The sequence below is a fragment of the Antechinus flavipes genome, chromosome 2 (genome assembly GCF_016432865.1).
Source record: "Antechinus flavipes isolate AdamAnt ecotype Samford, QLD, Australia chromosome 2, AdamAnt_v2, whole genome shotgun sequence".
Taxonomy (NCBI): Eukaryota; Metazoa; Chordata; class Mammalia; order Dasyuromorphia; family Dasyuridae; genus Antechinus; species Antechinus flavipes.
The window spans coordinates 453,657,709-453,682,099 of NC_067399.1; the positions used below are offsets into that span (position 1 = coordinate 453,657,709).

Here is a 24,391-nt window from a genome sequence, read left to right on the forward strand (position 1 = left end):
CTTGCTCTGAGTCACAAAGCTAGAGGTTTGAACTCTGGTCTTTCTGACTCTAGGCCTGGCACTCTATACATTGCCAAGAAAACCCCAAAATGAGATCACAAAGAGATGGACACCTAGCTGTCCAGGTAGATATTAGAGACATACAAGATACATACAGAATTGATGGAAGGCAATCTTAGGGGAAAGGCACTGATATCTGTGGAAATTAGGAAAGACTTAGTGCCAAAAGTGGAATTTTAACTGTCTTGAAAGAAGCTTCAAGGAGGCAAGTTGGCAACAGTGGCAAGTGCTATAGAGAAACCAAGAAAGATAAGGATTGAGAGAAGGCCTTTGGCTTTATTAATTCACCGGTAACCTTGAAAAGGACAATCTCATTTGAATGATGAGGTCAGAAGCCAGATCACAAGAGACTGAGAAGTGAATTGAGGTATATGGACGTACAGGCTACCAGCATAAAAAGTTTTTCCTAGGAATTTGAATGTGAAAGGGAGAATGAGGAAACTGAGGTTCAGAAAGTCACAGAGCTGGTTTGGGATGATAAACTATAGATCTAAAGCTGAACGTTCATGTGTTACCCTCTCATTTTAAAGAGGGAGAACGGAGATCCCTAGGGTAAGTGACTTGCCAAAGTAGGTAATAAATAGCAGAGCTGGGATTCAAACCCAGATCGTTTGTTGACAAACCCAGTACCCTTCCTGTTACCCCACACTGCCGCCTATTATAAGCCAGTTCTCCTTCCACTGTGCTACAGGTGAGGCGGAGATCGCGTTTCATGCTTATCCCAAGAGATGATACAATTGAATAGTTTCGTCCTCTGGTTGCGCCTCTGCCTCTGCCAGGTACCCACTATCTCTTTAAGAGGAAAACCGAAGACGGACAAATTACGCAGCTGCATGTGAACAAACTGGCTCAGCCCTCCCTCCAGCCGGCTCTCCCTTCCTCCTTTCCCTCGCTGCAGCCGAGCCAGCCACCTCCAGTAGGCGCTCCCGAGAGCGGCTCTGCTCAGCCGCAGCGGAGCAGCCCTGGCAGCCGCTGCTATGGAAGCCGAAGCAGGTGATGGGACTAGCTCCAGAGACCGCTGACCCCCGACCTCCCCTCTCCTCTTACCTTGCGTTTTCTCCTCTCCCCTTCGGGCTCCAGCCCGGCCCCGGGCTGGGGACACCACCCCAAGTCTGCAGAGGGCAAAGGGTGTGGTGGGGGAGGGGAGAGACCCCTGGCTCTCTGCCTTGGTGTCTGTAGGGAAGGGACTTGGCCCCTGGGAGGGACCACTGGCTCTGCCCCCTGTTGATGGGGGCCCGACCTCCTGTCTCCTGGGCCGCAGGTTGCTGAAGCGGAGTTGGCCGTCTGCAGCTGCTACTGCAGAGGCGCTGCGCCAAGCGGGACTGAATCGTGCGAGCCGGTGCGGGCCGCTGAGCGGACTCAGGTGAGAGTAAAGGGGCTGGGGATGGGTTGGGGTGCGGGGGAGACGGGGGGAGATTGCACTGCATCACTGTGGGAGGGAAGCCTGCGGCCACGGCGGAAAGCTGGGGAGGGGGGGAAGAGAGGGAGCTGCGGTAGAATCCCTTAGAGAACGCTAGGCCCGGGAGGGGTTAGTCGTGACTCATCCTCCCCCCCTCCCCTACCCCTCCATTCCCCTGCATCCTCCCTTCCTCAGACCCCCTCCAGCATAAGCAAACTTAGTAGAGGAAGGCAGTGTTGATCGGGATGCGCAGATTAGCGGGTGTGTGTGTATGTGTGTGTGTATGAGTGGGTGTATATGTGTATAGGAGGGTGTAATACCCCTCTCCAGAGATGGTTTCTACCCTCTACCCTTTCCATTTTCCTCTTCTGTTTTCCCCTCATTCCCCTGGCATAAGAAAAACTTAGGGAAGAAGCAAATGCTCATTGGAATGGGGAAGGGCAGATGAGGTAAGTGAGGAGGGAGTTATGTGGAGTGAGACCCCAAAGAGATAAGGGAATGGAGGCCTTTGGTCTTGGGGCAGGTAGTGGATAAAGGAGTGAGGAGTGAGAGATGGTAGGGAGAAGGGGATGGGGTGTGTAGATATAGAAAAGGCTAGAAAGTAGGGGTTAGAGTGTAATAACCCCTTACCCTCCCCCCTCTCCAAGGTCAGTACTTAGAACCATCTCCCAAGAAGAATCACTTGAGGTTCCGGGGGTGGCCAGGCAAGTCTGGGAACATCCGGCTCATTTCAGGGTGTCCTCAAGGCTTGCTGTCTCCTGGAGGGATTCTGGTTAAGAACCCCTCCCCCAGATCTTTCCCAGGTCCTGATGGTGATCTTCCTGTGTTCCTATTCTGGGTCTTTTTGACAGATGCTGCTCTAATCGTCTTTCCCAGATTTTCTTTCCTTCTTTGCACAGAGGGAGGAGACCCCCCACTTAAAACCTCAAAGGACATTGCCTTTGGGGTCGGGACCCATCCTACAGGATTGGAGAAGTTGTCAGCCTTTTGGTGCGATGTGATGTAGGAAAAGCACTAGGTTGGGAATCAGGATACTTGGGTTCTAATTCTGAGAATTGCTCTATTAGTCATGTGCCCATAGCAAGGAATTTTCTTTCTCTGGACTGCATATTCTCTATCTGTAGAATGAAATATTCAATCAGATGATCTTTGTAAATACTGCCCAAACAGGTCCTGAATCTCCAGTAGAGAAGAAAAATATCTTCTTCTCACAGCCTAAAATTTAAACTTGGATGGCTTATGTATGGAACCTACCTAAGGTCTGAGGTTGACTCTTCTAACTCAACTATTAGACAATTCCCTGGTGAAGTGCTGACCTTGTAGGCCTAAAAAGAACAAAAGAGACGCCCTGACATACATGCAACCTCCTTTCCTGGCTCTCCTTTTCTTCTTCTCTCCCTTCTTTTCCCTCAAACCTAGAGCCTTACCAGTTGTCATGTTACTGTGCCTTTCTTAGGCACCTCTGGGAGTAGAATGGGGGTGGGGAGAAGGTGGTATAGTCTACACACACACACACACACACACACACACACACACACACACACACACACACCTCTTTTCCAACCAGAGCTGATGGTGTTTCTGCTAGGAGATAATGAAGGCTCAAGTCTGCCCAGGAGGCAGGAAGCTGAGGGATCGACTGTAATAGAATGTTTCCATTGCAAGGGTTTGACAGCCTCGAATGTAGAAATACCTCCCTGTGCTGGCGAAGTTTCTTGGAGCATGCCCCAAGAAACCTTAGGGACCCTATCTTCCGCAGAGAATGAAGGAGCAAAGAAGTTGGGGGGAGGGGAAGGGAGAAATGAGTCATTAAGACTCCAATTTAAATGGTGAACACTTCTTCAATAGAGCTCCCAAAGAACATTTAGTGAAACCATTTCCCCATTGACATTTTTAAAATCTGTCTCCCATTCTACACTCTCCTCAAAGCAAGATGTTTCCTTGCCCTGGATCTTTTCTCCCAAAGTGTATTTTTTTCAATACTTACCAGAGATTTGGGTAGATAGATTATAATGCTTTGAACTCTCTGTCCATGAGTCCTTGCTCAGTGCTAAGGAAAAATGGGGCCAACTTTTTGCCACACAAAAAGAATGTACAAACCTAGATGTGCTGGTGGCTGACAGATGTTTTTTGCTCTCCTCAGAGGCAGCATGGTAGTGGAAAGAATATAGAATATTGTCCTTATATCAATGGATCTGGATTAGAACTCCATCCCTGCTATGTACTTAGCTATGGTCACACACTTAAACCTATTTGTGCCTCTTTTTCCTTATTTATAAAATGAGCAGGATGTTCTAAAAATTTCCAATAATATTTGGCATTGATCTATTGACTTTAGTACTTTGGTACATGAGACGCAGTGTGGGATGACAGGTAGGGAGCTGGTCTCAGAGCCATGAAGACCTGCATTCAAATCCTGTCTCTGTATCACACTGGCTGTGTGACACAGTTCAAATCTCTTAATCTCTCAGTGCCTAGACAAATCCTCTAAGGCTCTTACTAGCAGAAAGGATGCCAACATGCATTAGAAAAGGGAATGACCTCATCCAGTAGTTTCTTATACCAACGAAATCATAGGTTCAGTCTCTTTCCCTAAAATGCCTTATATCTGTTATTTTCTTTGAGCTATAACTACTCTATAAGGGAGATAGTATATCATTATGCTCCCAGATAAGACAGCTGAAGATGACCTTTGATATTCTTTGATTCTGTGACATGGGACAGATGCCAGACAGGAAAAGAAGCAAGTGGGCCGGAACTGAGACATTTATTTGTCTTTAGGCCTATTTGAAAAGTATATGGTGAATAGCCTTTTCTGAATTGTCATCACCTCACTGTGTGACCTTAGTCAATCACTTTTCTGTGGGCCTCAATTTTCTCATCTGTAAAGGAATCAGATAAGCTGGTATTTGATAAATTTCTAAAACATTCTCACTTTTGAATTCCCTGCTGATCTTATGAGTTGAAAATACAGCTTTGTCCCAATGCAAGGGAAAACGGCATTAAGATGACCTGGTCTTATTGTCTATGTTAGACCTAGGTGGAATCATATTTTAAACCTCCCCCTCATCTATAGACAAGTTCCTGCTATTTCAAGAGTGCTTCCTACTCATATTGGCTTCTTCTATCAGCACTGTCAAAGTAACTATAACGCCTTAGAAACTAACCAAGTTCAAGTTCATGACTGAGCCCCCAGACAAGGAGACTTCTTTTTCGGTTCTTAGGTTTCTCCAGTGAGAGGATTCCATGGGGGCCCTTGGAGAGCTTCTTCCATGACTAAATACTATGATTCCTAACATCAGTCCTCAGGAGGCTAATAGAGCATCCTTTGATGCTCAGAAAGTCTAATGTTGGAGGTTATTGTTGTTCGTCCTTTGTTCTCGAAGAGGGCCATGACATCAGGGAGGTTATATTATGACCTGCAAGTGAATTGGATTTAAGTGAGGGGGGGGGGGACTGTGCAAGGTGACCAGCCTCACTTTCCCCTCCAGTGGGTGGTCCATCTCAGTCCGGTGGCCAGATGTAGATCAAAATGACTGGAGATGACCTTGAATGAAATGGGACACCTAAGGACTTCAGCAGGTCTCAGTTTAACTGAGGATGCACCCATTTAGTGATTAAGGTTAGATTGCAATTGAGACAATAAATCTCCTCTTTCATCTTGTCCAAAAATTCTAAATAAATAAATGAATGTTACACAGACATTCACAGATCTGGGATCGTCACTTGTGGGAAAGGTATTGTTTCCCAGTTCTATAAACCACATGAAGTTTTCTGAAACCTAGGCCATCAGTACAAGTAGAGATGCATTTCCCAAGTAGCTACAACTAAACAAAAGTTTAATTTGAATAGCACAAATCTAGTGCTGATATATTGGACAGGAATTCTTTACAGCTTTTCAGAAAACATAAAATTACATGTGAAACATAAAGTTACATTTGATACATTGCATCTTTATGTGGGGGCCAGACCATCTGACACTTCTTATACCATCAGCCTGTATTTAACAAATGTCTGTTGTGTTCAGCAGAGTCATCAAAGGAAATTTAAAAATCAAATTCAACCTTTTCATTTTGTAGAGTTGGAAAATGAGGTCCCAAGGGGGAAAGAGATTTGTGTAAGTTCATTCAACTGGTTAGTGGTAAATCTATACTAGAACACAGGTTCCAGGCATTTCCCCCTGTACCAGTCCTCTAAATTGAGGAACCCAGTGATTGTCCATGAAACATTGTAGCTGAGAAGTCTCAAACCTAGTTCAGCAGTCAGTCATGGGCTAGGTGATGTTTGGCAGATTGTGGAGGGGATCCGCATTTCAGACCCAGGTTATCTACACAACCCCTGAGGTCCTTTCCAACACCAAGGGAAGAGGATCGTCCTAGCCCCCTCAGTCTCCTCAGTTTGTTCAAGGTAGGAGTAGATACCCCCGAGTTTCCTCAGTTCTAGATTTTTTAATTCCAGTGTTCTTTCCAGTACTAAAAATTTGTAATCCATACTTTGAGCAGAACTTTCTCTGGGTGCCTCTATCTGCACATGTCCCTACAAGAAAGCCACTGAGCTTCATTGCGAGATGATTGTTGTTCAAAAGGTCCCTTCCCTACTTCTTTAGTTTTCTTGCCGTCATGGTGGATTAAGGGGGCCAGAGTTGTATATTTCTTTTCTTTGGCCCAGCAATAGCAACATCAGTACCCGGGCTCCTGTACCCTTAATTTGGAATATGCCCTCTGTGCCCTGTTAGCCTGAGCCACTTACTGAAGGGGTACTTTTTCTGGGGTTGGCTGGGCTGGTGTTGTGAAAGGCTGGGCTATTAAGGCCTCGGCTAGGGACAGTGGTAGGGCCGGGCGGCTTCTCTGAACAAGGCTCTGTAGAAATCCAGTAGAGGTGGGGACTTGGCAGGGCAGCCTGTGAAAGCTGGCACAGATGGCTTCCTCCAAAGAGATGCAAGGAGAGGTTGTCTGGCAACTACTGGCTTGGAGTGGCAGTTCTGTCAGAAAGCAGCTGTCCTGAGGCTGAAGCCTGGAGGTGCTAGAATTGAACCATCGAAGGGTCAGGGGTAGGTGTGCTGTTGGGGATGGGAGGAAGGGGGATGTGTCAGGGAAGGAAATAGAACTAGCCTGACCCAGGAATGTTGTCTATTATAGAATTTTGTAATTTTAAGCTCTAAAGGGTCTTAGTCCAGGGGCCTCACTTTCTAAACGAGGAAACTGAAGCCCACAAAGGGAAAAATGATTTTCCCAAGATCATCCAGCTACCAGAGCCAGCGTTCAAATCCAAGTCCTCTAATTCAAATCCAGTCCTATTTCCAGTGTCTGGAAGCTGCATCTGGTTCCCTACAGCTGCTGCAGAGACCAGAAGGTGACCTACGGGAGGTCTTAGAAAGGATGAGTTCCTTCCCTGCAGAACAGTTACCAATGGTTATTGGATAATAGATTCAGGGGACCTTCTGAAATATTTACCAGGGTCCTGGAATTTCAGTTTTGCATTCTGTCAAATATTCAAAGAGCTCTACTCTGGAGAAAAAAACTATGCTGTAGAGGAAACAGCGTGGGATAATCCATAGTCTCTCCCCTCAAGGAACTCATGGTCTAATCTGGTATCCATATAACTGGAAAAGCACAAGAAAACAATGTCATGAACCCCATAGGGAGAGACATAAGAGTCTACCTGAAAGGCTGTTAGGGAAAAGAAGGACTGAATTTATTCTACTTGCTTTCCAAGTCTAGACCTGTGAACAAAAGCCACTGAGAGACAGATATTCAAACAGAGATCTGAACCCAGGCTTTCTGATTCCATTTCCAGGGCTTCTCCCAGCTCTAGTCTATCTTTAGGCATCTTTGTGGTAGGATGTATCAGATTCTGCTGTCTGGATGGATAAATAAGTAAATAGATTAGTTAATGAATTAAATAGAGGATAAATCACTAAATCTCTTTGAACTTCAGTTTCCCTTTTTCAAATGGTCATAATTCTTTATGGGGTGAAGTGGGAGATGACTGAAAAAAATCTAGGTAGGAAAAAAGAAAAAAAAATACTGGAATGGCGCTTGGAAGCACCCATTAACTCCAAATTCTGTTTGCCTAGTCTGCTCTTAGTTATGTGTATTTTAAAGGGTGGAGCAGTTGCTATTTGCCCATGGGGAAGGGGAATGACCTTTTTCCAGATTACCTGGCAGCTGGTTTTCTTCTCTTCAGCTTTACGGCTGAATTGACTTGGTCCCAAGAAATTTTTCCTGAGATATTTTAACTATTCTCTCCACTCCCTCCCCAACCCCAGTCTTGCCTTCTACCCTGGTAAGCTGGCTCCTAAAGCTTTCCTGCTGTCCCACCTTCCCACAAAGAACAATATCATCAGATGTCCTGTGTAACTGGCTCATTAACAGATGGAAGTCCGGGTGTAGAATGTGGTCTGGAGCTCAGAGATGGACTTGCAGGGGATCGGGGAGAACTGAAGAGCTAGCATCAGTGCAGCTGGTTAGCTCATGAGGATAAGGAGTCCAAAAAACAAGATGGGTTGATCCTTTGCAGATACCAATTAGTTTCTCTCTGTCGGCCTCCTCTTCCCATCCCCCACAATTCTTTGCAAATGCATGCCATTAGTCACAAGGGAAACTGCTGTGAAAGTGGATGGATGATTCAGAGCAGCTCAACCTCACTACAGAAGGCACCACAAAGTACCAGACTTGATGAATGTGGGCCTGGGAGCATCTATCCATCCATGTACACAGACATGTGTGTATATGGTGAAAATACATCCACTGCTCTTGAGAAGTTCCACTTTCAACATTTATTACTTCTATGATGCTGCAAGTCACTTAACCATTTTGAGCATCAGTTTCAACCACTGTAAATTAAGGGGGAGAATAATTGTACTGTCTCTGTGAAGGGAGTTGTGAGTCAAGTATTTTGCTATTGAAATGTGAAATATATTGATTAGAATAGATTCTGCCAGTTACTTATTATGCTATCTGGAGTGAATCAATTCCTTCCTGTGAACCACAATTAAATTTCTTTTTTTTCTCTCTTTTTTAAAAATTTAATTTAATTTAATTTTAAAAAAAATTTTATAATAACTTTTTACTGACAGAACCCATGCCAGGGTAATTTTTTTACAACATTATCCCTTGCACTTGCTTCTGTTCCAATTTTTCCCCTCCCTCCCTCCACTCCCTCCCCTAGATGGCAAGCAGTCCTATATATGTTAAATATGTTGCGGTATATCCTAGATACAATATATGTTTGCAGAACCAAACAGTTCTCTTGTCACAATTAAATTTCGATATAAAGAATCCTGAAAGACCCTACATTTTTTCAAAGAACCTTATGCTGTTTGTTAATAGGTATTAAAAATGATAGTTTTAGAGGATTTTATTATAAGGACTCAGCCAAATTTTTGTTTGAGCTAAAGTTTGAGAAGTACCAATCCACATTCTCCAATGTCCCTTCAATTCTGGCGTGCTAATACTTTCTCATATACCCACACATGTGTTTTGTGTATGTGTGCATAAGTCTCTGAACTAGATGCATCTCAGAATTAGTCAGACATTTAATTGATTGTGCCTGGGCCAAAATTTTTTTCCATGGTCTAACGGAAGGTCGCTATTCTCAGGAGGAGCTACTAATAGTCCAAATGGGATCTGTTGAATCTTCCATCATTTTGTGTTACTCTCTGTTCCCTTATTCCCAGTGTTGGTTGTTTAGGGTGTATCTCTTATATTAAGTAGCTTTTATGAAGGCACTTTAATAAACAAGTCATATCTAATCTACTATGATGTAGTTTGTCCATTCATAGCTACTACCCATCCCAGGCATTCCATATCCCATGAATATATTGAGATTTTGGATAAACTCTAGAATTTGGTTGAGATTGTGGCTGATATGTTATTATGTGAAAGGGAGAACCAGTTCTAGGATTTGGCTCTTTTAAAATATGTATATTCTCATTAGGAAATATTTTTAAAGATCTAGAATTTATCTCTAGTTAGGCAATCAAGTGCGAGATATGCTCAAGAATAAGTCTAGACATTTATACTACTTTCTGGATATAAAGCATTTTCACATAGGTGATATTGTCTTCATTTTAAATTTGGGAAAAATGATTCTCAGAAGAGAAAATGACTTTAGAATAATTGTTTAACTTAGGGGTATGAAGTTTTTAAAAATATTTTGATAAGTGTATTTCAAAATAATCAACTTTCTACAAATTATTCTAGATATTATTATTATTATCTTATGTTATTGATATTATTATCTTATGTAATTTATTTTGTGAATTGCAAAACACTCTGCTGAGAAGAAGTCCATAGGCTTCAATATACTTATAAAGGTACCTAGTATGGAAAAAAAAAGATTATGAATATCTGATTTAGAATCATGAACTCAAAGGATGGGACCATAGAAGACCTTCAGATCCAACCTTCTCAAATATCCAAGGTCCAAAAGCTCATAAAGTTTGGAACCCAATTCTTTTGACTCCAGGTCCACTTTTCTGTTCATTATATGATGTTTCAGTAAATCCTGTAATCAGGAAGACCTAAGACCAACCATGGTCTCCTGTCCTCCCCTCATAGTGTTAAAATAAGCAGAGATGACACTGTGAGCTCTGCTGAAAAAAGTGGCCTTGGAGGCGATGAAAGAAGATAGAAAGATACACAAAAAATAAGAAAATTTGTGTGACAGAAATCAGATGTGCTTTGTGGAAGGAACCTAGAGAAACTGGCAAGCTGTAAAGGAATGCAGTGTGCCAAGCATCTGAGAGAATTGGTTTCACACCTCAGTTAAGATAGGAGATGTTGATCAGCATAGACTAGCACCAGACTCCTGAAGCCCCAGGATAATGAAAGGAAATAGATGGGCCTGGTTTCAACACTGCTGTCACTTAAATCCAATTCACACGCAAGTCAAGACATCACCCATTATGTTGTGATGTCATTGGTCCTCTGAGAAGATGAAGGACAAAGAAGAACAATAACAGAGCTCTAGATGAGTAGGTACAAAGTTTGTGATTATAAGATCTGAAAGGGACTCCAGAGACCATCAAGTCCTATTCTCTTTCTCCCCATACTCATTTTTCAGTTCAGGAAAGTCAGGAATGTTAAATGCTAGCCCAAGATCCTACCAGTAGTACCAGAGATGTCTGCCGAAGTCCCTCCTCTGTATTATATGTTAAGCTGTATTTCAGGGTGAAAGTAGTATGGTGCCAGAGACTTTTTTTTTAAGGAAGGGGATTCTACAATTATTCAGACCAACTCCCTTACTTGAGAATGTAGAACATTTTCTGCTTTTTAAAGTACTTTCCTCATTCTGGTTCAATTGTAGTTAACTATGCTTATGTCTTATTGGTTATAAATTTCCTGAGAACAGGGCCTTTGTCTTCTTCATCTTTTTATCTTCTTCAAAGCAAAGCACAGTGCATTTTGCACAGATAGTAGGCAATTATTAAAGGGGTTTTGAATAAATGAACTTTGCAGATAAATTCTATGCACAAGACACTCCATCTCTCAGCTCTAGGGCATTTTCTCTAGCTTTTTTCCATAGCTGTAATTTTCTTCCTTATCTCTACCTCCTGGCTTCCTTAAGTTCCTTTAAGTCCTAGCTAAAATCTTACCTACTTTAGGATAAAATACCCAATTCTTCTTAATTCTCCTGCTTTTCATCTGCTAATTATATCAATTCATCCTGTAAAAAGCTTATTTGTACATTATGTGTTTGCTTGTTTTTACCACCATTAGACTGTGAGCTATCCGAAAGCAGGGACTGTCTTTTAGCTTTGTTTGTATCTTCAGTGTTTATTTAGCACAGTGTCTAGCACATAGTAGGTGCTTAATAGATGCTTTATTGATTGATAAATAATAAACTAAAGACCAGAAAAGGAATTTGATTTCCCAAAATTACATACTCAGCTAGTAGCAAACTGAAGCTATCAGATTGATCTCATAATCTGCGCCTGAGAGTGGGCTACTGGAAGCTGTCTCTCCACAGAAGGAAGAAAGGATGCTCTTCTTCTGGCCAAAGAGGACATGTGATCCTTGTTGAGTGCTTGACTTTAGCCAAATATAACAGTTTACGGTGCTTCTTGAGAACAAGAACTGTGTCTATAAATCTTATTTCTCTTGTTTTTCCCCTGCCCTTTCCCCTTACTCTGGGGATATGTGATAGATATTTGGTAAATATTTGGTTGAGTTAATAAATGGCATGGTCAATGGCTAGAACTCAAGATTGAAAGGTCAGAGAAATTGGATTCCATCCCAGGGTAACATATTCTGAAGTGGAAAGATTTGGGATTTCCTTGTTCAGAGAAGAGGATGAGGAGTGATTTCATAATAATAGACAAGTTCCATGTCGGGGATGATGGATTTCAAATCAAGACATAAGGATTTGTTGAGGAAAACATTCCTCCTCCTCCCCCCAATATGCCCTTGATTCAAAGATGGTATTGTGCCAATCTCGATATAATTGAGGACTAAATAAGGAGATGTGCCCTGAACCTAATGCAAGAAGATTCCAGTTAGATAAGAGAAGCAAACTTCCTTAGCTTAGAAATTGCCTTATGTAAGAGTGGGTCCCTGAGAGGAGCGTGAAATCACCACCTCCTTCAAGCTCTTCAGGGAGAAATTTGATGTATCTTAGGGATATGTTTAAAGATCAGGTGAGTACTCAAGGTTCCTCCCATCCCTTGTTTTATCTTCTCTGTCTTCCAATTCAAAGAAGGTTGGGAATCTAATTTATTATTATTAATTTTATGGTGGGTGCCTTTGTTGGTATACTGGGTACAGTGCTAGACTTGGAGCAAGAAAGCCTGGAGTTTTAACTTCTCATGGGACAACTTCCCATGATTTGCAAATCTTAATTTAATAACACATTTCTATAGCACTTCACAATTTACAAGATAACTAATATCTATTGCATCACTGAATACTATGTTCCTTGTCATAATTCTTTTTTTGGGGGGTGGACAAGGCAGTTAGGGTTAAGTGACTTGCCAAGGCCACGCAGCTAGTTAGTATTAAGTGTCTGAGGCTGAATTTGAACTCAGGTCCTCCTGACTTCTGGACTAGTGCTCTATCCACTGTGCCATCTAGCTGCCTTTCCTTGTCATAATTCTGAGAGGGTGCCTATTGCCAAGTAACAGCATTCCCATTTTATAGACAAGAAAAATAAGGTCTAGAGAGGTAAAGTAAGTTAAGCATGATCACACCAGTCTTTTACAACCCCCTGTCACCAAGACAAAGGAACAAGTGGGTCTTTTCTAATCCTTTTCACTCCTATCCAAATTCCATAAGCTGCTCTCCTAAAGTTGCCAGCACATTCCTTATAAACTGCCTTCCCTGGGACGCACATATTCAGGGACGACCATGCAGACTGACTAGCTCCTAGCTACCCGCACTCTGTAGGGATGGCCTTGTCCAGAAGGGACATTTGTAGCATAATACAAAGAACACTACATGGAGAATCAAGAGCCCGAATTATGATCCCGATGCTTCCATAACATGCTTGTGGCCTGAACAAATTGCTCCCCTTTCTGGGCCCCAATTTTCTCTTCTGAATAAAGATATGGTTGGACTAGATCCAGCCATCAGCTCCCCTTCTTTTACTTATCAGGGAGATAGTGTGATATAATCGAATTGGGCTTTCAGAGGATTCTAAGGAGCTGGGTTCAAATTCCCTCTCTGACACTTATGTCCTGTATAATATAATATAATCATTTAACTTCCCTGGGCCTCAGCTTCTTCATCTCCTACACGAGGGAGGAAAGCTAGATGGCCTCTAAGTTCCTTTTAGTTCTAAATTTGGGGTCCTGTGGTCATGTTCTGTGTTTCTCCGTATGTAAGGAATCTGAAAAATGCTTAGGACAAGATGCCTCTTAGAACGTAAAAAGGTTGCCTTGGAGGTTTGATTTTGTTTCCCAATCAAGGGTCTTATAAAAATTGAAACCTTAGATTGTTATGTAGGATTCTACTGTGAGCCTTGATGACTTTATCAGCTCCAGAATGGGAGTATCGTGGCCAAGGTCACCAAGGGATTTCCATCTGGTGGATAACACACTTGCCAGTTGTAGAGAGAACCCTGGCACCAAAACTTCCCAGAGCTTCTGGCCCATCTCTGAGCCCAAAGAATTCAGTCTTGATGATCTATCCTCTTCCATTTGGAGAATCATTACAAAGCAGGTAGTGTCTGGACAGGGTTGGGACCACTTCCCAGAATGGCTAGGCTGATAGAGAGGGCTCAATAGCCTCTGGTTTGGACAAAGGGGTCTAAGTGGGTGAGTGTTTTACAGCGTAGAACCAGAGAGATTGAATTTAAATACTTCTTCTGTAATTTACTATATGAGTGATCTTGAACAAGTCATTTAAAACTTCTCTGAGGGATATAGTTAATTTAGATACATAAATTTATGATCTCATGGCCAGCCCACTCTTGTATATTATTTCGTCATATTTTAACAGGAACACTGACAAACTGAAATGTTATTCCTAAGGCTGAGCATAGGGCCTGGACATAATAAATGCTTAATAAATGTCGATTGATTAGCCTGGGGAAGGTTAAGGAGGAAGAGATTAGAAGCAGTTTTCATATAAGGATCAGTAAAAGGAACTGGGATAATTAACCTGGAGGAAGAGAACACTTAAAAGCAAGATGGTGTCTTCAGATATAGATACAGAAGGGTTGTCACAAGGAAGAAGGAACAGACTAATTCTTCTTGGACCAAGTGGAGCAATGACTGGAACTTGCCAAATTTTAGTTTGCTGTGGTAAGAACTTCTTAATCAAGAACTACCCAACAATGAACAGGACTCTCAGGGTATAAATGAGAGCCCTGTCATTGGAGCCTGCATGAATAGATTAAGGAGGCAGTTCCCATGTAGGATGAATGGTTGGACCACATGACCCCTGGGCTCTCTCTCTTTCTAAGATTCTTCCCTCCACACACCTCATCTTCTTGTGTCCCATGAGGATGAACTGAGATGGCTCCTTTTTTGCTAGGTAGAAGGTAATTCATGCATTCAAAGGTCATGTCTGAGTCTCTTCCTGGGTCTTTTCCCTTATCCTTCAGAAGTGGAAGGAAGAGGTTGCTATGATTCAAAGGGAAAAGAGTAAAATAATGTTCCTATTAATAAAATAATGTTACATGACATTTGTTCCCAATTTTACAAAGCCCTTCCAGCTCATTATTCATTGGAAGCCTCATTAGAACCCAGGGAATGAGCCAGAGCAGGGCTTGTTATACCTGTTTTGCAGATAAGGAAACTGAGGCCCAAATTGGGGAAATGATTTATCCAAGGTCGCACAGAAGCCAGTAGCAGAAAACTGGGAATTCCTGGCACAGTGTCACTTCCATTGCCTCCTCTTCCTTCTGTTTCTATTTTCTTTGCTATCTATTTTCCATACATAGAACACATCCTGTTCCTTCCCCTTCCTCCTCCTTGCTCTCATCCTAACCACCTGGAGCCAGAGCTTGTGGTCAGATCTGTTCCGCAGTCTGAACCTCCCGGACTCACAGCAAAGAGGCTGTGCAGAAGCATCAGAGGGACTGGAAGTCCTTGAGGGCTGGCCTTAATACTATGGCAACCCTCTGGATGCATTGCACCAAGCTCCCGGGGCTGCCTTGCCTCTGTGCTTGATGCAGGGGGAGCCTGGCCTGGGAAAGGAGGCCTGATGTCTTCTGAGTCCAGGCTGCAAGCAAGCTGTGAAATCAAGGGCCTCCTTAAGGAAATCCCAGGGGCCTACAACACATTAGAATATTGTTTCTCACTGGGGCAGGGGCTGAAAACTGATTCTGTCTCTGCTCTCTAGTAGGTCAAGGAGGGAGGGCTCCTGTGCTAAGTCTTTATACGAGCTGCATTTCTCAGTGCATTTCCATCAGCTCCTCTGACTCAAGCTCCTCACATCTTCCTCTTGTAAGCAGCTGTAGCCAAAAGAAAGATTGATCCTATGTAGTCCCACCCATAAAACCTCTATGCTTGGTAAGACCTTACTAGCTTTTTAAGAACTCAAGGTCATTGCCTCACCTTGACAAGGCATGAGGAAAGCACTTCAGTGACATAACTAGTCCAACAAATTCTTTTTCTCAGTGTTCTCTCTGGAGTACTCCCCCCATTCCCTGGCCATGGATCTAAAGCTCGCAGGGAAGAAGCCAAGTGTAATTACTTTCACTGACAGGAAGGTTAGGACTCGGAACAGAGAGGGAGAGGTATTGTCATTTAGTGGAAAGATCTGGGATAAAATAGTCCCAGTTTAAAACTCAACTTTACTGTTTTCACTGCCTACAAGCTGGGGGAGATGGACATTTGGAGACCAGCATTGCTAGGAGGGATTTTCTTAACCAAGAAGTTTCTTACATCAGTGAACTTATAGGTGCAGACCCTATGCTTTTTTTTGGGGGGGGAGGGGGACAATCAGTTCAGTTACAGCACTACTTTGCATAATAAAATAATGAAAGAAAAGGTTGAATAAAACTAGTCTAAGAGTATCTTTGTAGTGCAGTGGCTAAAGTTTCAGGCTTGAATAAGGAAGATTCATCTTTATAAGTTCAAATCTGCCTCTTACTAGTGTTGTGACCGAGTCACTGAACCCTGTTTGTCTCAGTTTTTTCATCTGTAAAAAGGATTTCCTGTAAGTAGACTGGGTAGCCTCAATATGTAGTAGGTTCCCCTTCCTGAAATCTTTAGGCAGAAATTGGATGGCCACTAATAAAATGTGTTACAGTGCAGATTGTTTTTCAAATATGTATTGAACTGGATGCCTACTGGGGTTCTCCATCCCCCATAGTTTTGCTAGAAACTCTCAAGTTGTAGTTCATGCAGAGTGATGGATGGCAGAGAGCAGGGATTTCAGCCAAGAGGATATTTGTATCTAAGTAGGCTCTCCTTATCACAGCCTAACTCCCTATGGTCTCTGGGTTTCCTTTCTATATTCTACGTTGAACAGATATTTGGGAAGGAGTGGGGAAGTGGCCCCTAAGCTCTCTAGTTTCATGGTGACAGTGTCATGGTCGCTGTCCTTTTTCTCTGGGGACTTTTGGAGCAGAGAAAGATCCCAGAGAAACACTGAATGGGGAGGACTTGAAATTTCCAAATGGGGGGATCTGAGAACAAAAGGGAAAGAGTTCTTGCATGCCTTTAAAGACATCAAAACAATTGATTGCATGGCCTGAGCTATCCTCTTCCTGGAAGGGACTTAGGGGAACATGTCTTGCCACTGAAACAGCTTGTCAGCTGTGAAAGGTCATCAAGGAAAATCATTCCAAGAAAGATCTCTTAGAAGCTGCTAGCACCAGCCAGCCAGAAATGCTTCTTTGCAGTGCTTCCAGGAAAGGGGAAACACTGCACTACAGAGAGAGCTTGGAGTAGTAGTAGAAAGTGCTTTGGACTAATCAGGAAGGCTGATTTTGGTCTTCTTTGGTCTGGGTCTGTCTTTGACTTGCAGTGTGACATTGGACAAATCATTTTCTCTTTCTCTGGGTTTCTGTTTCCTCCTCTGTAAAATGAATAGAATTGGACTAGATAATCCCTTAGGAACCTTTGAGCTCCAACCTTATGTATTTAAAGATCACTTTCTGCCCATTTTGAACCATTCTCTTTATAAAGTTCTATAAATCTATTTAGAGTATTTAGAATTTATTTAGAATACTGTGTCCCCCATCCAATGTTAGGCTATAGAAGGAATCGGAAATTGAACCAATTAATCAAAGTAGATACCTACAAAGTGCCTAGCACTAAGTATCAAAGACACAAAATGAAGCAAAAGATAGTTCCTTCCCTCAAGGAGCTTATGATCTAATGGGAAATGAAGTCAGTCCGTTATGGACTGTAACAGTAATGGACTGACCTTGGAGAGCTTACAGTCTGGCTGGGGGAGATAAGATTTTCATACATGAAAGAGCAAATTGCATTCCAAGTCTGTGTGTAATTAAAGACCAGATGAATGAATGGGATAGGCAGTAAGTGCTCTCAGTTGAGTTGGGAAGAAAAGACACTGAGATATAGGAAATGTTAAGTGCTAACGTTGTAGCGTTGATTGAAAGTGTAATAATACAAGTTCCAAAGGATGTGTGTAGGGAGCGAGGTGAGTTTCAAGGTTCTAACTTGGAGCAGCATAGCCAGGGAGGGATTCTCTGGGGAGTCGTGTAGACTATGGAAAAGTGAAGAAGACAGGGAATATGTTCTAAGGAGGAGGGAATAGGAAACAATTCCTCTTCCTAAATATGGCCCCTCTCACACACACATTATCTCCCCTTGGGTCCCAGAAAGAATTATTCTCAGTGAGATCCCTCCCTTCCTCCAGAATACCTGAAAAGCTGTAGTTGTGTGACATTAGCTGGCCGAGTGGCTTAAACAGCAGGTGGGAGGCAGAAGGTGGGGGGGGGAACCTGGGCCAGGAAGCCCTAGTAATAAAAGGACCACTTTGTGTGCTGTGGGAAATGAATCGGCTGACTGTCACCCAATTGGCAAGTCCAGAGAAGCCAGAAATGGCTTAGTTTGCATATGGTGTATAGCTAGGTGGCACAGTGCTGAGCTTGGAGTCAAGATGATGAGTTTAAATCCAGCCTCAGACACTTATTAGTTGCATGACCCTGAGCCAGTCACTTAACCCTGTTTGCCTCATTTTCCTCATCTGGAAAATGAGATGGAGAAGGAAAGGGCAGCTCTCTCCAGTATCTCTGCCAAGAGAACCCCAAATGGGGTCAAAAGGAGTCAGACATGGCTGAAATGGCTAAACAAAAACAACAGAATGGATCAATATCTGATGTAGTATCTGACCTACCCCTTATTTATATGCATATATATATATATATGCATAAAACCAATGATAATTTCTGCCTTCTGACCATCATGAATAGTTAAAAACCTCTTTATCAAAGTAAACAGCAAACAAAAATTAGGGAATATAAACTAAAATAGTCCAAAGAGTATACAAGAAGAAATCTTTGGCTAGGAGTGAGATTCAACTCATTCAAGGATACAGAGAGAATGGTCTCACCAAGGGGAGTCTCACCCCAGGTATGTTGGATGGATTGCACAAAGGCATGAAGGTAGGAAAGGGGAAGACCACATCAGGGAACTAGAACACTTACTTTGTTTGGAGCAGAGGATATATGAAGAAGTGTAGTGTGAAATAAAGTTGAGAACTGAGTGAGTAGAGGATCTTGAATGCCAAATTAGAGTCCTGTATAATGTTAGTAATAGCCATTGAAGGATTTTTGAGTAGGAAAATGTGTCAGGCTGGATCCTAGGAAGATTATTTGGGCAGGTTTATGAAAGATGGATTAAAGAAGAGAGAGACTAGAAGCAGGAAGCTATGGCAAGAGGTGAATGGATAAAAAAACAAAACAAAACAAATGGCAGAGCACTGTAAGATAGATGTAGAGCTCGAAAGAATCTCAGAAGCCAGCTAGGCTCCTACTACTTTAGATACTCCTTATACTTTGAACCCAGAATCTCTGATACCAAATTTCAATAGTACTTTTTTTGTACTGAGTTCTTGAGTCTTACCTGATAAGAGGCACTAAAACTCTGAATAAAATTGATTTGAACCTGGTAAGGATCACTAAGAACAATGAAATATGTTTAATATCTATAAGTGGAGTAAAGAGGAGGTTACAAAGAAGGCAAAGGGCTTATGCTCTGTAGCTGAGAAGAAGAATCATTCAACTCCAGTTTTGTTTCTGTTTTCTTTTCCAATGAGAGAAACTTTTTAACTGGGAAGGAAAAAAAAAGACAAAAAAAAAAGAGACTAATATAGAATTGGAATCTGCGATAAGTAGAGAGATAGTAAGAGGTCAGTTGTGAAGCACATGACCAAAAGAACTGATATATGTGTGATTGCTAAGCCACAGTCAGTGATCTTTGGAAGATCGTTCAGAACAGGAGAATAGCTTTAAGCCTGGAGAAAGTGTTTTCTTTAAAGGAAAATAATAGAGTGTACAAACTTTGGGTCAATGAGCTTGGCTAAAATTCCTGATTGGATTCCAGAATGGATATTAAAGAGATGATTAGTGCACATCCAGAAAAGAAAGCAATGATCATTCCTACTCAAGCTCATTGTCTTTCCTAAAAGTGTTATTATACAGATAGGTCAAGACTATGATATAGATACAATTTACCTTGATTTTAGCAAAGCATTTGACTAAGTTTCTTGTGCTTTCCTTGTGGATGAGATGGAGATACGTGGGCTAGAATATAGTATAGATAAATAGTTTCAGAACTGGTTAAATGGCTAGATTCAAAGACTCATTAATAGTTCTGTGTCAGTTGGATTGAGGTCTACATCAGAGTACCTCAGTGATCTGTCCTTGCCTCTCAGCTGTTTAACATTTTATCAAGCACTGGTAAAGGGATGTCATACATAGCTGATATGTCTGGTTGTTCCACTTACCCATTTCTCTTCATTCCAAGGAAAGGTTGTTATTTATCCTTTGTTCTTGAAGAGGACCATGACGTCAGAAAGGTGATACTATGACTTGCATGTGAATTGGATTTAAGTGAGGGAGGGCTGTGCAAAATTGTCAGCTCCATTTTCTCTTCTAGAACTATCTGGGTCCAATGGCAAGATACAGAACATTGGATAACAAAAATGGCCCTAGATGCCACAGAAGAGTAATATGATAGAGGATAGCATTGGGAAGTGACAGTGATGGCTTTTTTTTTTATTATTATAACTTTTTATTGACAGAACATATGCCTGGGTAATTTTTTACAACATTATCCCTTGCACTCATTTCTGTTCTGACTTTTCTCTTCCCTTCCTCCACCCCCTCCCCAAGATGGCAAGCAGTCTCATACATGTTAAACATGTTAAAGTATATCCTAGATACAATATATGTTTGCAGAACTGAACAGTTCTCTTGTTGCACAAGAAGAATTGGATTCAGAAGGTATAAATAACCTGGGAAAAAAGACAAAAATGCAAGCAGTCCACATTCATTTCCCAGTGTTCCTTCTCTGGGTGTAGCTGCTTCTATCCATCATTGATCAATAGGAACTGAATTGGATCTTCTCTTTGTCAAAGAAATCCACTTCCATCAGAATACATCCTCATACAGTATTGTTGTTAAAGTATATAATGATCTCCTGGTTCAGCTCATTTCACTGAGCATCAGTTCATGTAAATCTCTCCAAGCCTCTCTGTATTCATCCTGCTGATCATTTCTTACAGAACAACAATATTCTGTAACATTCATATACCATAATTTACCCAGCCATTCTCGAATTGATGGGCATCCATTCATTTTCCAGTTTCTAGCCACTACAAAAAGAGCTGATAATGGCTTTTTTTTAAAGCATCAATCAAATTTTCTAAAACTGCACACATATACACATACACACACATATAAATACATAAGTGTATATATATATATATATGTAAAACATGTATCAAATTTGCAAATGGCACAGTAGTAGGAGAGTAGGCAAGTATGTTTAGGTTGACCAAGTCAAGGTCCAAAATCTTGATTGGCTAGATCTAATAAGATGAAATATAATAGAGGTAAATGTATCTTATCTTACATCTGGGTTAAAAAAATCAGCTTTATAAGTACAAGTACCTAAGTCCAAGATGTGAAGATATAGTTAAACAGGAATTTGTCTGAAAAAATTCCCTGAGGACTCTAAGGATCTCTAAGATCAATAAAAGTCAACTGGGATATGACAGCCAGAAAAGCTAATGTAATCTCAGGCCACATTAAGAGTTCAGATATGTTCAAATCTGTGTACCACATTTTAGGAAAAACACTGATAATCTGGAGAATGTCCAAAGGAGAGCATCAGGATGTTGCAAGGCCTTGAAATAATGCCAAATGAGAATTGATTGGGATTTGAAGAGGAGAGAGAGATTTAGCCTGGAAGGAGGAAATGTGTGATGGAGGGTAATGAGGGATAGATACAATAGTTAACTTGTATTTAAAAAGGTTATCTCTGGGGCACAGTGGATAAAGCACTGTCCTGGAGTCAGGAGGTCTTGAGTTAAAATCTGGCCTTAGAAATTTAACACTCACTAGCTGTGTGACCCTGGGCAAGTCACTTAACCCCAATTGCCTTGCCAAACACACACACACTAAAACAAAGGTTATCCCGTGAAAGGAGAATTTGACATCTGCTTGGCTACAATGAGCAGAACTGGGAACAAAGGAGGGGACATTGTGGAAAAGTGACCTTAGGTCTGATGTGAGCTTCCTAACAATTAGAATTATCCAAGAGTGGAATGTTCCCCCTGGAGAGAGAGTGGATCGATAGCCTTCAAGATAAGTTCCAGCTAAAACTTTTTTTTAATTAAAGATTTTTATTTTCAAAACATATGCATGGATAATTTTTCAACATTGACTCTTGCAAAACTTTGCATTCCAATTTCCCCTCCTTTCCCCTATCCCCTTTTCTAGATGTCAACTAATCTATGTTAAACATGGTAAAAAATTATGTTAAATTTAATATATGTATACATATTTGTACAATTATCTTGCTGCACAAGAAAAATCAGATCAAAAAGGAAAAAGTGAGAAAAAAATAAAATGCAAGCAAACCATAACAAAAAAAGTATGCAAATGCTACGTTGTGATCCACACTCAATTCTCACAGTCCTCTCTCTGGGTGTAGATGACTCTCTTCATCACAATTTCATTGGAACTGTCCAGCTATAACTTTGAGAGTCACTGACAACTTTTCATCTTAGGTTTAAGGTTTAAGAGGACCTTTTGAAGAATATTTGGACATCTTTCAATGCCCTCTAGTTAGACTTTAGCCCATTCACAACTCTCCTTCCTTTTCCTAGGAATATTCCCACCCTCTCCTCCATATTCTTCCCATTCTCCAAGGCCCATTTCTGCAGAGAGTCTTCCTTAACTATTTAGGCTTTTAGCTCTTCCTTCTCTCTATAGCATATTACTTAGCATCTCACTATTTCATATTTAGTTTGTATTCTCAATTAGACTTCAAGCTATATAGCAAACATATCTACAGTAATATTTAATTGTACTTAGGTTATTAGTTGAATGCCTAGAAGTCCGGTGTCCCAAATGGTGGCAGCAATAATCTTGCTGCCCTCTGCCTTGGCTGCACCACATTTAGAGTATCTAAGTTCAGTTTTAGGCCCATTGTTTAGGTAGGACATTCCTAAACTAGAACAAATCAGGGCAATCAGAAATGTGAGAGGATGGTGGCTGTGCTGCAGGAAGATTGACAACATGAGGGCTGTCAAAGGAGAATTAGGTTCTTTTAACTTGTTTTCAGGAGTAGCTAGGACAAACACGTTATAGGGAATCCCATATTGGTTTACTGTAAGAATTTTCTAATATACCTAGCAAGAAAAAATGTGAGATGAGCTGTAAAGTAAAGCTCCTCCATCATTAAAAGTATTCAAGCAGAGACCAAAGGACCATTTGCCAGAGATATGATCCCTAGGGACCAGAGAGGGATGGAGGAGACTGCCTGGAGATTTTCCTTGACCTGTGACTAAGACACTGCCCACAGAGCCTCTTTCCCTAAATTGAAGGAAACCACAGAAAGCTCCTAGAGTATTGGGACTCTTCATTGGTATTAAACAATGGGTTGATAATCAAATCCTTGGGCTTTGGGGGAGGAGGAGGAACAAGAGGAGGACAATGTGGGCTGCTGAGTGTGTAGAGGAGTCAACCCAGCTCTCCTAAATCTCTCTCGGAAGCCACATCTGAAGTCATTTCCAGAAGGGCTCATTAAACATCTCTTATATAAAAAGCAGCTAATAGCGCTGTGGATAGAGTCCTGAATTTAAATTTGAACTCAGACACTAGCTGGGTGATTCCAGATAACATACGTATCCCTGTTTGCTTCAGTTTTCTCAGGCTCACAGGATCATTAATATTGCTCTGGAAGAGCTTAAAGGAGACCTTAAAGCATGGTTCAGTAGAGGTGACAAGGAGTTGGGAAGTCATTCTAGGCCAGGAAGTGGAGGGTGCAACAGAAGGCCTTGGAGGTGGTATTTTCAAAGGAAGGAAGGGGATCACTCTGTCTGAGTGTGAGGTTTGGTAGGAAGGGATCCATAAGACTTAAATATATAAAGAAAGTTGGTGATCTTTTGATCTACCTCCTTCATTTTACAGATGAGGAGAAAGAGGTCCAGAGGACAAAAGTAATTTGCCTGAAGTCACATGTGTAAATAACAGGGTCAGGGATCAACCCAAAATCTTCTGTTTTGAATAATAGAAGTTAAAGTTATAGGATGGAGTCAGATTGGGGAGAACTCTGAAGATGTCCAGGCAGCCAGGGAACACAGTAGATGAAGTGGGAAGACTTGAATTTGAATCCTGCCTCATAGTCACACTAGTTGTGGACAAACCCTGGACAAACCATTTAATCTTTCAGCTTCAGTTTATCTATTGTAATACGGAAACAGAAATAACAACTACCTCATCGGGTTGTTGTGAGGATAAAATGAGATAGCATAAGTATTATATGTGCTTTGTAAACCTTGAAACACTAGACAGGATGGCCCAGAAGTCTTGGTACAATATTGTTATCAAAGTCTTAACTGTACTAAGACTTTTGGGACAAGTATGCTATCTACCATTATTATTATTTAAATAGAATAGATATACTTGCCTACCTCGGTTCACCTTTTCTTTTGTGCTAATTTTTTTATTAGCTTAACTTTTAATAGCGTTTTATTTTCCCAAATACATGCAAAGTTTTCAACATTCACTCCTAAAAAACCTTGTTTCCAAATTTTTCTCCTTCTCTCCCTTCCCTAAGACAGCAAGCAATCTGATATAGCTTAAATATGTGCAATCACCTTATACTTCTAGGAGTCTGTGTTTGTTCCAGACTTTCCACTTCTTCCCCCCTTGTCCTTCCCCGTCAGGCTATGAAAGCAGAGATTTTCCTTGACCTGTGGCTAGGACACTGCCCACAGAGCCTCTTTCCCTAAATTGAAGGAAACCACAGAAAGCTCCTAGAGTATTGGGACTCTTCATTGG

At 41.6% G+C, this 24,391-nt stretch overlaps 1 protein-coding gene across 5 annotated transcripts in view; it reads left to right on the forward strand.

The window, feature by feature from the left end:
* The first annotated feature begins 781 nt into the window (after positions 1 to 781).
* Positions 782 to 24,391, forward strand: part of SNPH (syntaphilin) — a 41,258-nt gene continuing 17,648 nt past the window's right edge. For 2 of the 5 annotated variants that reach the window (XM_051979490.1, XM_051979491.1), the window contains exons 1-2: positions 782 to 1,053; positions 1,322 to 1,423. The gene's annotated coding sequence lies outside the window, so the exon portion shown is untranslated. The remainder of the gene's footprint in view (positions 1,054 to 1,321; positions 1,424 to 24,391) is intronic. The other 3 variants (XM_051979486.1, XM_051979488.1, XM_051979487.1) reach the window with 3 other exon arrangements.